Raw genomic sequence first — 15,714 nt, 5'->3', positions numbered from 1 at the left:
TATATACCTAGGTAGCTTACATATGCATTTCACAAACTTGCATTTTCTCTCTCCCTCTCTCCCGATTTCGTTTGTATTTGTTTCCCCATTTCTTCTTGCTGGTGTACTTTTTTCTTATTTTCCTTTACATAGCTTTTTCCTGTGCGTGTGTTTCACGTTTTTCTATTTCTATCTCTCTCTCTCTCTCACACACACACATCAAATTCCTCATCTGAATTTTGGGGGCCTCCCCGATGGCGCAGTGGTAGCGTCGCCGACTTGTAATCAAGAGGTCCCGGGTTCGATACCAGGTGGAGGCACAAGTGATTCGGATCCCACTTTAAACTGTAGGTCCAGTCCCGATTAGCCTTACTGTGCATAAAGTGGACTTAAAACAACAATTCAATTCAATTCAACTCATCTGAATTTTCCCTATCCACTCTAATCTAGAAATAGTTCTCCCTTCTGTATTCTGTCTTTCCTGTGTCTTGATGTAATCTCCATATTTCTCTCTCATTTAAGCCACCCCCTCCTTTCCTTTCATTGTATCTGCCCGTTCATGTTTTCAACTGATCACTGTGTACTTCGCTTTCTATAGTGGATATATTGTCTTATCCCTTGAAGTTAAGATGGAATTTTCCACGTACTACTTCATTACGTGAATTTAGCAAATAAAAGTAGGGTTGTACTATTTAATTCATGCAAAAATTATGGAACATATGGAAGAAATCCTTTACCAATGCAAGAGGCACGGAAAATTATTAGATTACAAGAAGTATTTATATTTGTGAAACCAGTGCCGCGCTACATGGAAGGAAGCTGTCTAGCAGCAAAAATATTTGAAATGTAATTGTAGCATACCCGGTGGAAGCACATAGTAGTTCGGATTCCACTTTCAACTGTAGGTCCAGTCCTCATTAGCCTTACTTTGCATAAAGTGGACATATAGCAAAACCTAAAAATATTCAAATGTAATTTTAGCGTTTTAGATTCGGAAAGCAAGTTATGCCAAAGTTCGACATTCACAATTGCACAAATTTCAACTGCCCTCCTTTATTTGCCACTATTTATGTTTTTTACAAAATGAAATATTTTGTGTTTTCTTTCGATAAAAGACACATGCTGTGTGTACAGTATATATTTAAAGATGACGACAGAAAGTATGTAAACACCGACAACAGTAAAGATTTTTTACTCCATAATTCAAATGAATGATCTTGGATATGCAGTTTTTAAAATTATGGGTTTTTAACTCGAAAGAGTGATGCTTCGTTGATGATCCTTTTTCTTGGCTCACGGGGACTTTACAAATTGATTAGGACATATACATTTTTGCACTTAATTAACGTCCTATTGTGAAAGTTTTAGAACACACAGGAGACGCACAATTTTTGTTCATTCTGCATTAAACTTTCCCATCATAAAAACAAGAATTTTCACACAAGATATCACTGAAAAATGGTAAAATTAATGGAATTTGAGCAAAATGTATATCGAAAAATCGTTGCCATACAGAAGAGATCACTTACTGAAGTAAATCTTCAGAGGGCCAATGCAGGAAAAAAAGATGCTCGATAAGGTACAATAGAAATATGCATAGCGGTTCGAAAACAAATACTTTTACATACACTCATACATACACTCACGTACATATTTACATATCGTGGAAAGTAAGTTAAAGCTTAGGTAAGGTAAAAGGTAAAGTGCTCCCCTGTGCTTAGCACCACGCCATGAAGGCGTATAGGGGGTGTTGGGGTAACGCCCCACACTTTCTTGATCCGGTCGTGAGTGGGGGCTTAGACCCAAAAAAATTTGAGCATGGTATAGCTAATAGCTACGTAGCAACTATAGTCATGTTCATAGCGCTTTAAAATTTTTGGAAAAAGTTTCATTTATTGAAAATTATCACCATACGCGCACGTTCTGCCTCCCAAAATCCTCAAGAAGTATACACATTATACATAAAAAAATATTGTTGTCGATCTTTCCCCCCACCCCACCCTATGATTATGTTATGTACTCGGCACGCTCTGATTTATCACATGATTGAAATAAGTCATCAATTAACAAAATACTGGGATAAGGAAGCCTTGCCATGGATCGAAGTTCTGTTTCATACCACATGAAAGTAACGCGATAAGAAGGTGTTTCTATAGACGGTGTTAAAGGCGGAGCTACTGCGGAGCATGCGCACTCGTCTGGTCCCCCTCGAACATCCGGTTACGCTTACGGTGCTATGGACGTTAATATGAAAGGGCAAAGTGGAGATTCTTTTACAAGGAAATAGGGTGTCAGCTGTGTAGCATATGGTTGCACAGTTCGATCGGGAACAAATTTATTGAGTCAAGTATCTCTTCGTAGGTTTCCAAAGGACGTAGAGAGACGAAACCTATTGATACAAGCAGAACGAAGAAAGAAAGTATTGGTACCCGGAAGGATTTGTACGACTTGCATTTTGTTACAAGCATGTTGATGGTTTATCTGCGTATTGTGTTTAGGTGAAAAGCACGCCTCTTAGTGAGGTTTCAAACCGAAGCGACACGCGACAGCAGTGGTTCGTACCGAAGTGACAAGCGACACAGGCCCATATAGTCTATAAATAAGCATTTACAGCTCATGGGAAATCAAGTCTCAGGCGGCACAATACACGCCATTGGGAATCTGAGCGATACGTGCAGCTTGTCGTGTCGCTTCGGTTAAAAAATTTCATTGATCACTGAGGATTCACTTTTAAGTGGCACGGAGATTACACCCCGAAGCGACAATCAACATCCCCTTTACTCTAAAGGAAACAATTCACCTTGCATACGAGTACAACAGACTGAGGCGACACGATGCATGGTACTGAGAAAACAACAGTCCAGTCCAAGCGACACGTGCATTTTCTCGCGATGAATTGGTTTGAATGGAAGCTTTCAGACTGCAAAGATACGTGTCTCTTGGAAACCAACATTCAAAAATAAACAACACCTTCCGAATTAAAGCGACACGACAAATTGCAGGCGTCGTTTGTCGCTCGGACTGGGCCGTTTTATCAATACCGTGAATTGTGTTGCCCCGACCTGTTATTTGCGCAAGCGTGACTGGTAAATGGTTTGCTTTAGATCGAATGCTTCTGTGCGAAATCCCGATATCGCTTGTCGCTTCAATCTGAAAACTCCCTTGTTGTTTGAAGTAAATTCGTGCAAGTGAAAGTGGCATGCCATATCATAGGTTTTCCCTAAATCCCTCAGGCGGAAAGGCGACGTTGAAAGCACGTATATTTACTAGCATTTGTTATGTGTCATTTCATTAGTTCTGCAGATTTGTTGGCAAAGATTCACTTAAGCATACTTTATAATATAATAATATCACTAGTTTTATAGAATTATCTTTCCCTCAGTTTTCCATTTACAAAATAATTGAATATATCTAAACTTTCGTACGTTTTGAGTTCGTCGTGTGTGAGATACTTGTATGTATGCTATACAACTGGCGGCCATAAAGACACGTCATATTTTAATAATCTGCTTTGCAGTTGATCATCCGACGGAATGTAGACGTCCACTCCTTCATAGTAGAACTTTAACAAATACTTTTCTTGACTATCGTCGCACAACTGATGAAAACAAGCGCTCATTTCTTACTTCGTATGCCGGTGAATCTGCACTGGCAACAACGGGGACTGGCCTAAACCGGAAGTTCCGGGGGGACCGGGCAAGACCTCACCAATGTTTATGTTTACATTTTTAAGACGGTCTATTTACGTGGTCGGCTGGTTTATGACATTTATTTGATCTTGTATGGATTTAGTACACGTTCACTTGGGCTAAGCTAGATATTGTACTACTTCTAGCCACAGAAGTATTACGATCGTAACTGGATCATTTTTCAAGTTTCAAATTATATATGAATATTGGGTTACCATTAGCAGAATATTTTTTGGCAAATAATTCTGAAAGAAGAAAAGTATCTTAATTGAAATGTTTAATACAAAAACATGCAATTATATTTTCGAAAAAGTGCATATTTTCTAAGATATCAATAGAATACGTGAAAAAAGGAAGAAAAGGAAAGCTTAAACAAATTAATATTCGCCCCTCCCCCGCCGAACAGAGCGTTGTAAAATAAAATTTGGAACAATTTGAAATTAAAATTTCAGAAAACTAATACGTAAAAATAGTAAAAATAATTTACCCTCACCATCGCACTAGAACAATGTTTCAAGATGTGCTTACTGGTGGCTGAATTATGACTTACAGTTAATTCTGTATTTATGTGGGCTATTCTCCCTGCCCCTACCGGATAAACCAGTATGCCCCCTGTAAACAGAAAACACTAACAAGGGACTTTCCTACCAGCATAAATCTATATAAAGCACAAAACTTACCACTGAGGACATAGATCGGTTGTAATATTAGTGGAACATCCTCACTAGCCCGTGCAAGATCTGTGAATTGGCACAAAAAAGCAGAGAAAGTTGAATACTCACTTGAAATTTTCGGCGGAACTCAGCAGAACAATTGTAACCGCTGTTTAGCATCAAAAAACTGAAGTTGATTTTCCGGTTCTACACTCAATCGAGATTGAGGTTTCACTGAATACGTCAAAAGAATCTGTTGCATAAACATCTAACTTTTTGTGATAACCTAAATCACCAGCTGAGCTCTTTTCACGAAAGGTCGCGTTCGAGTTTGATCTCACAAAGGCACGAGCTTTTTCTTCGTACGAGGAACCGATTGGTATGGTGGCGTACGTACGAATGGAGAGGTGGTGGCTACAACCCCTTGATTTGGTACATATTCCCTAAGAAAACGGAAAATCCAGTCGGTTAACACAATGCGGTTCAGAGTCGGTGATAACGCCAGAAAAACAAATATGTGAAAACAAAGGTGGAGGGTCAATCACAGTTAATACATCACCAAATACCCTACAAAAATTAATATATGGGTCAAAAGAACGTTTATCGACCTGAGAGAAGGCGGCGTACCATCACTGATCAAAGTCCTTCATTTTCAGTAGTTTCAGTTGATGATTTGGATGGAGGTAATACACAAAATTGACGTCATAGAATATTTTATCAAATGTTAAATCAAACTGTATTGGTCGATATTTATGTGAATAATAAGTAGTCCATAATTGTCTCGCTGTGTCAGAGTTGTACAGACAGTTCTGACAACTGCCAGAAGAGCTGCTTCTGTAATAAAAACACGTGAAAGCTATTCATGAACTATATTACTTTCGAAACTATTTCTGTTAATGTGATACCACACGTCGCTGTGAGGTGCCACACGAAGTTAGGGACATAATTTAATTAGGGGAGGGGGGTCCATTTCATCAACCACTGTTCTCGCAACAGCCGTGTGAACTGCATCGTGAAACCTGTTTCTAGAATCTGGGAGCGCCACGGTGCCCTGGGTTACGGGGGCGCGCGAAATGTTCTAATGTTCGGCAGTTGCTGTGATAAGAGCAAGTATCGTGCAAAAATGAACGTGGAACAGGAAATGAGGATACCAAGATCTGAGAAGATATGCAGTGAAAACCAGGCTCACCTGTGCCACTAATTACAATTTTAAATTCAATCAGTGATAAGATTGTTCCAAATATGTGCTTATTTAGTACTTTTTACATATTCAAATTCAGAAACATTTTATATGTGCTTATTTTTTAACTTAAGGGAAACAACGTAACCACACTAACTGAGAGTTTGCAAGTGTTAGATAGGCCTACATCCTGACTTGACGCCGAAATATCTTGAAACACTAAGGGCATCGTGAAACGAAGAATTTTGGGAACATTTGGCTTAATTGATTTAGCCATCATTAAATCATACAATATCATTGTACCTATATACTATATTATACATATTTATATTCAAATTTATAATTATAAATTTTTTACGTTGATTTATATTTGCTATTCACCCCTACATTAATGTTTATATTGTGGAAACATATGAAGTTACACTTAAAAAATTTATTGAATGTATAAATTAATAATATCATAAGTATATGTTTGTGTGTAACAAAGCTTGTTTTGAACACACAAATTGTTTTGGTAGTATCACACAAGTATTGACCCCTATATATTCTAAGCTAAAGACAAACCTTGAACCGCTTTCGATGCAGCTTACTGCATATCTTCCTACCGTTACTCTGTCCTTGTATCTTCAGAGAACAACCTGATGTCAAACGTATTACTCAACTAGCTTTTCCATTGTATTGAAATGCTGGAATTAATCGGCGACAGAGGTCGTGCATAAGGTATTAGTTTTAAGTTTCCACGTACTCTTAAACAGCTGATCGACCTGTAGGTCTCTTCTACATATGTTAATTACACGTGTTCTATAATTCGTTGAATTTCAACATTGAACATTTATCCATTTAAAAACATTGATTTTATGGGATACGGCGTGTAAATATACATATTTATGTTTGTTGCTCTTGTGCCCTGCACTGTCAATAGACATATATCTGTATGTATATATGTGTGTATACACACACACACATACACACACACACATTATAATTATCTATATATCATATATACAGGGTGTCTATAAAGTCTCCCTCCACCCAGGGTATTGTGAGAACGGCTGTAAATAGGAAGAAATGGCGAAACACGTATTCCATGATGTTCATAAGGCCAACCATTCCCTACCTGGGCCCCCCACAAGGGGGTAGGCTGGGGTCCACTCAATTTTTTCAAATAGCAAGGGGGGGTCGAAATATATGTCGTTTGAAAGGTCTTATCATAACAATAATACAGCAAATCCGTGGTCTCTACGTAGCTCCAATTGACAATGGCGTGAAATCAAATGTGGAACATGATCAGCATTGGAGAGGATTCCAACTCCTACAGTAGTAATCCTAGACAAGAGTGGGAGCTGGAAAAATGTTTCTACACTGTAGCATGATTCGGAGATATCCTAGCAGTGTCTACAAATACGTACCCCCCCCCCCCCCCCACAAGAGATGTAAAGCGTCCGTACACAAAACCGCATATCATCGCGCCCCCTGAGATTGCTACCAAGAGGACACGGACCGAAATGCACAATCGCAACTCAAGATAAATGGTGAAGGAGGCACGTAGTTACATGTACAATGTCAACTGAAGGCAATAAGGGGGGGGGGAGTTACAAGATGTTACACCACGTACACCACTAAAAGTCAAATTGAGCTTACCTACTATTTACAGAGGATGTTCGAAATGAGACCCATTCACTTCTTGGCTGTAGAACAGACGAGTATGAAATGCACGTCGCACTGCTATTATTCTTTGTTGCAGATCAGTAAGACTACTAGGTTCTGTTTTGTACACAACAGATTTAAGGTGTCCCCAAAGGCAAAAAATCGTTCGGAGACAAATCAGGCGATCTCGCAGGCCATTCGATGGTACCACGACGGCCTATCCACCTATTGGAATAATGTTCGTTCAAGTACTCACGTACGTCCCGGTTGTAGTTTGCAGCACATCCACACTGCTGAAAAACTATATTGTCCGCATCAAATTCAGGCACACCGTTGACATCGACTGAGTTTTCTACAAGGTCCGTTACCAAGGGATCCACTGTGTCACGTAGAATTTGCAGGTACAGATTACCGTTTAAATTGCCATTAAGGAATAGGGGTCCAATTATGCGGTTTCCTAAAATACCTGCCCGCACATTAACCTTTTCAGGTCTTTGCATATGGCCTTTCCTCACAATATGGGGATTATCATCTGCCCATACTCGAACATTGTGTTTATTAACACAGCCATTTAGGAAAAAATAACTTTCGTCACTGAAACAGATGTTGTGTAAGAAATTCTCGTTGTTAGCAATCCTGTCGCACATTATTTCACAAAACTCAATTCGTCTATCGAAATCATCATCTCCTAGTTCTTGCTTTTCACAACACGCCCACATTTCATCCCCACGAACGCGGCTAATAATATGGAAACAGTAACGTATAAATTAACAATAACAGCACAAAATGAAGTCAATTATCAAGTGGAATATCATCTCTCCCTGATCAGTAAGTATATACCTAGTCTTACCATAAATACTGTCACAAAGTTTTAAGTAAATTGACACAAAATGCTGAGAGATATTTTAATATCCTAACAACATTACTGAAATGGATTCATGACAGAACAAAATCACAAATCAATATTCATAATGGCCGCCCTTAGCACGCACACATTCCGTAAGTCGTTCTGGCCACGCATCAATTGAATTACGCAACACATAGACTGGAAAATGAGCAACTGCCTTCAGAAGAGACCGACCGCTTGAAACTTTCAATATTGGGATGTATCTTCTTACAAGCCATCTTCTGAAGCTTGGACCACAATTTGTAGCCCAAAGGGTATAGGTCTGGACTTGCAGAAGGCCAATCTGAAGTGGAAATGAAGTCTGGAACATTTGCTATGAGGGCACGCTCCATTTCTGTAAAAAAGGGGTAAAAACATCAACCAAAGTGTACCAGCAGACAGTGCTTGAGAGACTAGTCAAGAATGTCAACAACACTCTCTTCCATGTCAGAACTGGAGCTTCTAGCAGGATTCAGCCCCAACATATGGGGCCCGAACAACACAGCGTTGGCTGGAGGCAAATGTACCAGACTTAATTTCCACTTCGGATTGGCCTTCTGCAAGTCCGGACCTATACCCTTTGGACTACAAATTGTGGTCCAAGCTTCAGGAGATGGCTTGCAAGAAGAGACATCCCAATATTGAAAGTTTAAAGCGGTCTCTTCTGAAGGCAGTTGCTCATTTTCCAGTCGATGTGTTGCGTAATTCAATTGATGTGTGGGCACAAAGACTTAGGGAATGTGTGCGTGCTAAGCATGGCCATTTTGAATAATGATTTGTGATTTTGATTTGTCATGCATCATACATGGCATGCATCATGCAGTAATGTTATTAGGATATTACAATATCTCTCAGCATTTTGTGTCAATTTACTTAAAACTTTGTGACAGTATTTATGGTAAGACTAGGTATATATCCTTTAGCGTGACACAAATGAAAAGTCTCATCATTGGGATGCTGCAGCTCAGTTCATTGCTGATGCAGGACAAATTTCAATCTCATTTTTCTCCCTTATATCAAAAAACACCTCGATAAAACTTTCTCAGTATGAAGAGGAAGGATGGTAGTTAAAAATATCCAAAAATGAGAAAAATTGATTGGGGGGGCGGTGTTTCGAGCTGTTCAAACTTGAAATTTCAACATTTGAACAGTGTGTTCAAATATTACAAAGTTTAAACATTTGATCTCTCATAATATGTAACCGTGTTTCCTCTTTACAACGAGCTCAAGAACGCTTCTGTATCTTTATTCGTTCCCGAGATATACTTAAGTGAAAAGAGCATTTGCTCAAAAATGACATTTTAAATAACCCTCACATAATTCGTAATAATCGTATTTCAGCAAAATCCTTTCACATGTATCGATTTTGGAGCAAAACAAAGCTAAGTACCAGATATCATCAAAATCGGTGACTATGAGGGTCAATTTGACATGGAATGACCCATATAGTAGGCTATATACGAGGGTTGGGGATCGACAAACCTTCGAAAGGTTTCATAATCAGACAAGTTTTTGTAACATCTGCTCATGTGTATGTCACAGAGTCAGACAGGTTTTTGTAACTTGTACATTAATACGTGTGTATGTCGCAGGGTTGCTTGGGTTTTCTTTCATGATTCCTACCAACAAAATATCCATAATGGATACTCTTTCAGTTGTATATAACAAATTTTTAATAAATCCTTCGATTGTCGAATTATTACTGGGTTGCCATGACGTACTCCCCAACCCTCGTATATAAGATAAAGATTCAGGCTTGAGTGTATGTGTGTGTTTGAGAGTATCACGCCTTAATCTGGCAATTTTTATCTTCATCGTCGCGATTAGCCTAACGCCACGGGGGGAAATTGTTTTGGAAAAGGCCAAAATGAAGCAAATAACGACACTTGAAATGTGGTAATCATCTGGCATAGTCTGACTTGTCCTAAAGGTTTTAACTTAAATTGTACAAGGGATGGGGGTGCAGAATGTTGTTAGCCCAGGGCCTCCACATATGTTAATCTGGGCTTACTTATTGATACGACCAAGCTACTATCGTAGTTTGCAATGTCTTTTCTTGCTGGTAACTATTCATTCACTTGCACACGAAATGAATGAAATCATCAGAATAGTTAGTAATTTTTAAAAAATTTCTTGTAGAGGGAGTTTTGTGTATTTATTATTCTTGAAAGTGATTATCTTTACATGTATACGTGTCTACGTGAGTTGTTTACACTCGCAGAGCTAAATTTTGCCCCTGTGATTTCCTGAATCTAACATGTTCATCAGGGTTTGTGCCTGCTAGAAGTTGTGGGCTGATGGATCCATCACTGATTGAAGTAATGGAATAGTGAATGGGAATGATGATATCAATAAAATTATGAATGCCCGCTAGTAAACATCTTTATAATTTTACGTAGTGAATTAAAGTAGTTTTTTATATAATGCAAAAGTAGCATCGTTACAGTGTCGTTATGAAAGCATTTATTAACCTCCCAGCGCAATAATGTCCTAAAAATCGGAAATCTTTCAAACGGAAGCGTCGAAGAAGGGTAGGAAATTTATGGCATCGATATCCGAAGCTTCTTTCGCCAAAAAAACTCTTGGATAGAAACCAAATGCTTTTAACCTTTATGAAAAGTCAATAAGGAAACTGACAGGGGAAAGATTTTCCTGGCAGGGTCGGGAGAGTGGACACATAGAAAAACGAAACAGAATATATTTAATATACTACCAATGTGATTCTTATGTGCTTTTAGAAACTCTTTCAATGTATTAAATCGAAAATCAATCAATCATAGAACTGCCTATTTTCGTTCTGTGCGCTTTTTGAGCGTATTGCATTTTACACCACTTATCATTATTTGTGGTTCAAAATTAACAAATGATCTAAGCTGGACGGTGCCAATTGTGTGCTGATCATGTTCCCACTAAAAATTGAGTGTTGAGTTCATGAGTCAAGCTGTCAAGGAGCTTGGTTAATCGCGGAAGTTTGGAACATTCGCGTCATCATCATCCTCTGTTGTTTGCATTCTATACGACTGTGTCGACAAGTCAAACACCGTCCATTTTCCTTACTATCCACACACACACGCGCGCACACAAAGAAAACAATTTTGTTATTGTTATTACGGCAATTACAATCAAGTCGCCAGATGAAGTAAATGTCAGCGCGCTGTAGTACGAAGGCGGAAACAGATTGTAGAGATAAGAAGAGAAGAAAGATGATTGTACATATATAAATAATAATTAGGAAACAAATGAATGAATAATACAAAATTATGTATCTGAAAGAATAGACAGATTATAAATAATAAACTATTAAGATAAAGTATTTATTAACATGAATAAAATTGAGAAAAGTTGATAACCGAGGAAACTATTATGAAAATGTGTCCTTTTCTGATTTGTGAATCAGAATCGTTTTTACTTACGTCTGGCAAGGAGAAAGTTGTCAGTTTTTATTATTGGTTGTCTGTCACCGGTGGCGCTATTATAAGTTAGTCGCCCCGAAGCACTTTCCGGCTGCGCTTTCTGTTAGTAGCACTGGGCCAGCGTGAGCGCTTCATGTTAGCGATCCGTGGTATATTCCCTTGGGTTTGGCCTAGGAGGCGGCGCTAGTTCTAAGTTTAGACGCCCTAAATTTTTATTTTTCGAGTATAGTTCTTTGACTAGGTCGTTATGCCAAAGAAAAGAGGGAAGAGATATGGCAAAGGAGTACGTGAATTCATTTTGGAACGTCGACGACAAGAAGGGGAGATACGATTCAATCTCCTGTTATTAGCCGAGATCCGCTAGGTCTCCAATACGACATATCGAGGAGAGAGGAGTTTAAGCTTATAGCTATAGAAGAATTAACGTCAGCACAGGGCATTTATGACAATAAGTAAAGGAAGCTATGATGAAGACCCAAGAAGAAAGGAAAGAAAAGAGACTCATCTTTAGGAGATAATATAAAGATAACATGATTGCAAGTTACATGCCCATAACAAAATATTACCAATGACTGATTGTAAATAGAAAGAAAAAGTTCCAATGATTGATTGTAAATAGAAATTAAGAAGAAGTTTCCAATGATTTATTGAAAGAAGAAGAAGCTTTTCAACATTATAAGAAGAAATATACAATGATTAATTGTAAATAGAAATTAAGAAGTGGAAGTTTCCAATGATTGATTGAAAGAAGAAGAAGCCTTTCAACATTAAGAAGAAGAAGTTTCCAACGATTGATCGAAAGAAGAAGAAGCCTTTCAACATTAAGAAGAAGAAGTTTCCAACGATTGATCGAAAGAAGAAGAAACCTTTCAATGTTGTAAGAAGTTTCCAATGATTGATTGAAAGAAGAATAAGCCTTCAACATTAAGAGGAAGAAGTTCCAATGATTGATTGAAAGAAGAAGAAGCCTTTCAATGTTGTAAGAAGAAGTTTTCAATGATTGACTGAAAGAAAAATAAGCCTTCAACATTAAGAAGAAGTTCCAACGATTGATTGAAAGAAGAAGAAGCCTTTCAACATTAAGAAGAAGAAGTTTCCAACGATTCATCGAAAGAAGAAGAAGCTTTTCAATGTTGTAAGAAGAAGGTTCCAACGATTGATCGAAAAAAGAAGAAGCCTTTCAACATTATAAGGTCCTAAAGTAGAAGCGTGTGAAATGTGAGAAGAAGAAGCATAATCCATAGAATCATTACCACGTAGAAGGAAAGATAAACTTAGTAACAATTAAAGGAAATTGTATAATAAAAAATACTATTCAGCATATAAATTGTATATATGTTTTTACCAGAATATATTTTCGGTTTGGACCTTCCGTAGTGGGTAAACCTTGTGTTTTCTTTCAAGTATAAACGTTATTAGTCAATCCTAATAGCCCTCTCGTATCTCTTGTTTCTACCCTGAGCTAAGCTGGCCCATGCCAAATAGAACGTGGCAACAATAAAATATATACACACTTTGAATGATTATAACGTCAGCACTTATTAAGATACAGTTCATTTTCAAAATTACAAATAATCTGCAAACACGAATAATTTTCTTTGTCAAACTGATGACCGTTGTGGTCTAGGCACTGCTGGAATGTCGAAGCAATGGAATCGCAAACATCAAGAATCATTTCGTTTGGTATTTGTGCGCGTTTTCGTTCAATGGCTGTCTTCAATTCGTCGACTCTTGCCGGTTTTGTACCATGAACTTTATCTTTTATGCATCCCTCTACAAAAAGTTTAGTGGCGCGAAGTCTGGTGAAAGCGAATGGTATACTTCTGTACCCCTTTGAACAATCCATCTGTTCGGCGTATTTTGCCAAGTACCACTCACAAAATTGCACTCTCAGGTCTGGATCATCTGCATTGAGAGCATGGACTCTTCTTGGAATATTGCTCTCCCAATTCCAGTGCTTCAAAATAGAATGGACACTTGATTTTGATGTTCCTGTTAACATGTGTATACATTTTTATGGGACACCTTGTATATTTTAATTCCAGACGGCCCTTCCTCCCTTTCGACTCACATTTTCTTTACATGAAAAGAGGGGAAATTTTATACTGATTATTAATGAACCTACCTCCGTGGCTGAGTAGTTATCCCACCGCATTCCGGCGCCAGGTGTCCCTTGTTCGAATCCCGAACTGAGCATGGGTGTTCTTTGTGACTATCCCTTCATCGATTTCATCACATTATCGCTCATCCTCATCTTCGCGATTAGTCAAAACTGGCAGAAAAACGAAGTGAAATAAACCAAACCAATCAACTGTATGCAGTGGCGCAATCTTATATGCTCGAACCCACACGATAATTTGTCTACATTTTATTTTAGAAATTGCGTTCCCCCACTTAAGTAAACAAAATGTATAATCTATTATATATTCAAAGAATTCTCGCAACTTAATTTCTGACTGAGTGTTACCAAAATACTTATGATAATTTGTTCCATCTCCAATATGATAGGGATTTTCAGTGACCTCTCCGTGGTCACGATGAGGATCGAAAGGCACTAAAACTCTCTAAACAGGCAGTAAAAAAGAGCGGAAAAATATAAAATAGGCACTAAGTGTGATGAACATCAACAGATTTTTATCATTTTCGCATATTAGGCACTCAAAAGGTGCATATTTCGAAGACAATTGCTTATGACTAGAACAGGCAAAAACAGCCACTACGAAATTCATGTTATTTTCTAAACGTAAAATACTACGTTATCTGGCCAAGGAAGAATAAAAAATGGTATTTTAGGATAAATCCACAGCCTACTTATGGCATATTGTATAATGTTTGGGTTGATGCATAAGTTCGTAGCGTTTTTTTCACCGTGGCAAAAGTATTTTTATTTGATACTAACTTGAGATGAACAGAAGACATACATTAATCGGTAATATATTTTTTCTTCATTGTCTATGACTGTCTACCAACGCTGGGGCAGTTTTTGAATTCAACGTCTGAAGAAATCACCTTTTTCGGGGTTAAAAGCGTCGGCAAGCCAAGTTTGAAGAGCATTTTCGTCACCAAAGGAGCTTCCTTGAAGATTGATGGATTGAGAGCTGAAAATGTAGCAACCCGAGGGCGCTAGATCGGGGGGAGTAAGAAGGATGTGGAATAACTACCTAACCAAGCTCCTGGATAGCAGCAAGGGCGATGCGCGACATTTTTACGTAGTCATCGCAAGACTTGTGAAACGCCAGGGCCGATCTTTCCAACCTAGAAGGGGGGGCACACTATTTCTCTGCAGTAAACGCCAAGGTCGTTGCCTATTCGACCTAAAAGCTCACTGCAGTACCATAGACCTTACGACTAGAAAAAACAAATTATGCTATTCTATACGATGAAAATTTTGAAATCTGATTAATGAGAGTGACGTTAGCTCTCGAAAGCTTGGAATCTTTTCCACAACTCACCTGGTCGATAGCCCGAGAGAATCTTCTCATCAAAGGAGAAAATGTCTTCAGTAAAAATATTGTTATAACCACCTGGGTTGTGAAAAGTATGGGATGTTCTTGTGTGGCAGTGGATAAGAATACATGGTATTTCATTATTTCCTTGGAATAGCACTAAATCTATACATGAGCGTAGCAACTAACGTAACTAACGCCTTCGGGTACTCGTCCTGGACCTTGTTTTGCAAATCTGCTAAATGCCTCGACATAACTGCCGACCCGTCATAAGTTTGAGCAATAAATGTACCCTCCAGTTTCTACTTATTGACAATTTTTACACGAACAAATAAGCCGTCAGATATTCAATCGGCACTCACATCAGTAAAAACCAATAAATCGTTCCTTAACACAACCCTCCTCCTTACGCGCAGATCTCAAAACTGTTGACAATCGGAAGCTACTGTTAACATTAGATGGTTCGTCTAACATAATTGAAAGAAAGTCTTGATTTTTCAGTTTATTTAAAAATTGTTTCACTCAAGACATCACTAATTACGTGTATTAGATCATTGCATTGCTTACTTTACAATGATAAAATAGCACTCGGAAAATTTTTAATCCTGATGACGTCAGAGAAACCCTGCCGTAAACATCGGAGCTGAAAAAAGAGGCCGTTTATGACCGGACCTTCAGGCGGTCGTCGGGTGTCTTCCGAGCAGGTAGAGGGATTCGCACATTTTCTGCGATGACCTGCGCCGGCGAACACCGTTGTCCTCAATAGGTTTCACCTACGTCACAAACTGTTGCATTGTGGGATCAAGCAGCCATGCAATGTG

The 15,714-nt window shown here is 38.4% G+C and overlaps 1 protein-coding gene across 5 annotated transcripts in view; it reads right to left on the bottom strand.

The window, feature by feature from the left end:
* Window positions 1–15,714, bottom strand: part of LOC145985789 (3-oxo-5-alpha-steroid 4-dehydrogenase 1-like) — a 113,266-nt gene that overhangs the window by 34,934 nt on the left and 62,618 nt on the right. Inside the window, exon 1 of one of the 5 annotated variants that reach the window (XM_083119873.1) lies at window positions 4,451–4,544. The exons of the other annotated variants lie outside the window; for them this stretch is intronic. The gene's annotated coding sequence lies outside the window, so the exon portion shown is untranslated. Of the gene's footprint in view, window positions 1–4,450; window positions 4,545–15,714 lie in introns of those variants that run through there. 5 annotated transcript variants of the gene reach the window in all.

Source organism: Lepisma saccharinum, chromosome 3 (assembly GCF_977018435.1).
Source record: "Lepisma saccharinum chromosome 3, izLepSacc3.1, whole genome shotgun sequence".
In the NCBI taxonomy this organism is placed as follows: Eukaryota; Metazoa; Arthropoda; class Insecta; order Zygentoma; family Lepismatidae; genus Lepisma; species Lepisma saccharinum.
This window is presented reverse-complemented; position numbering and strand designations above follow the sequence as displayed.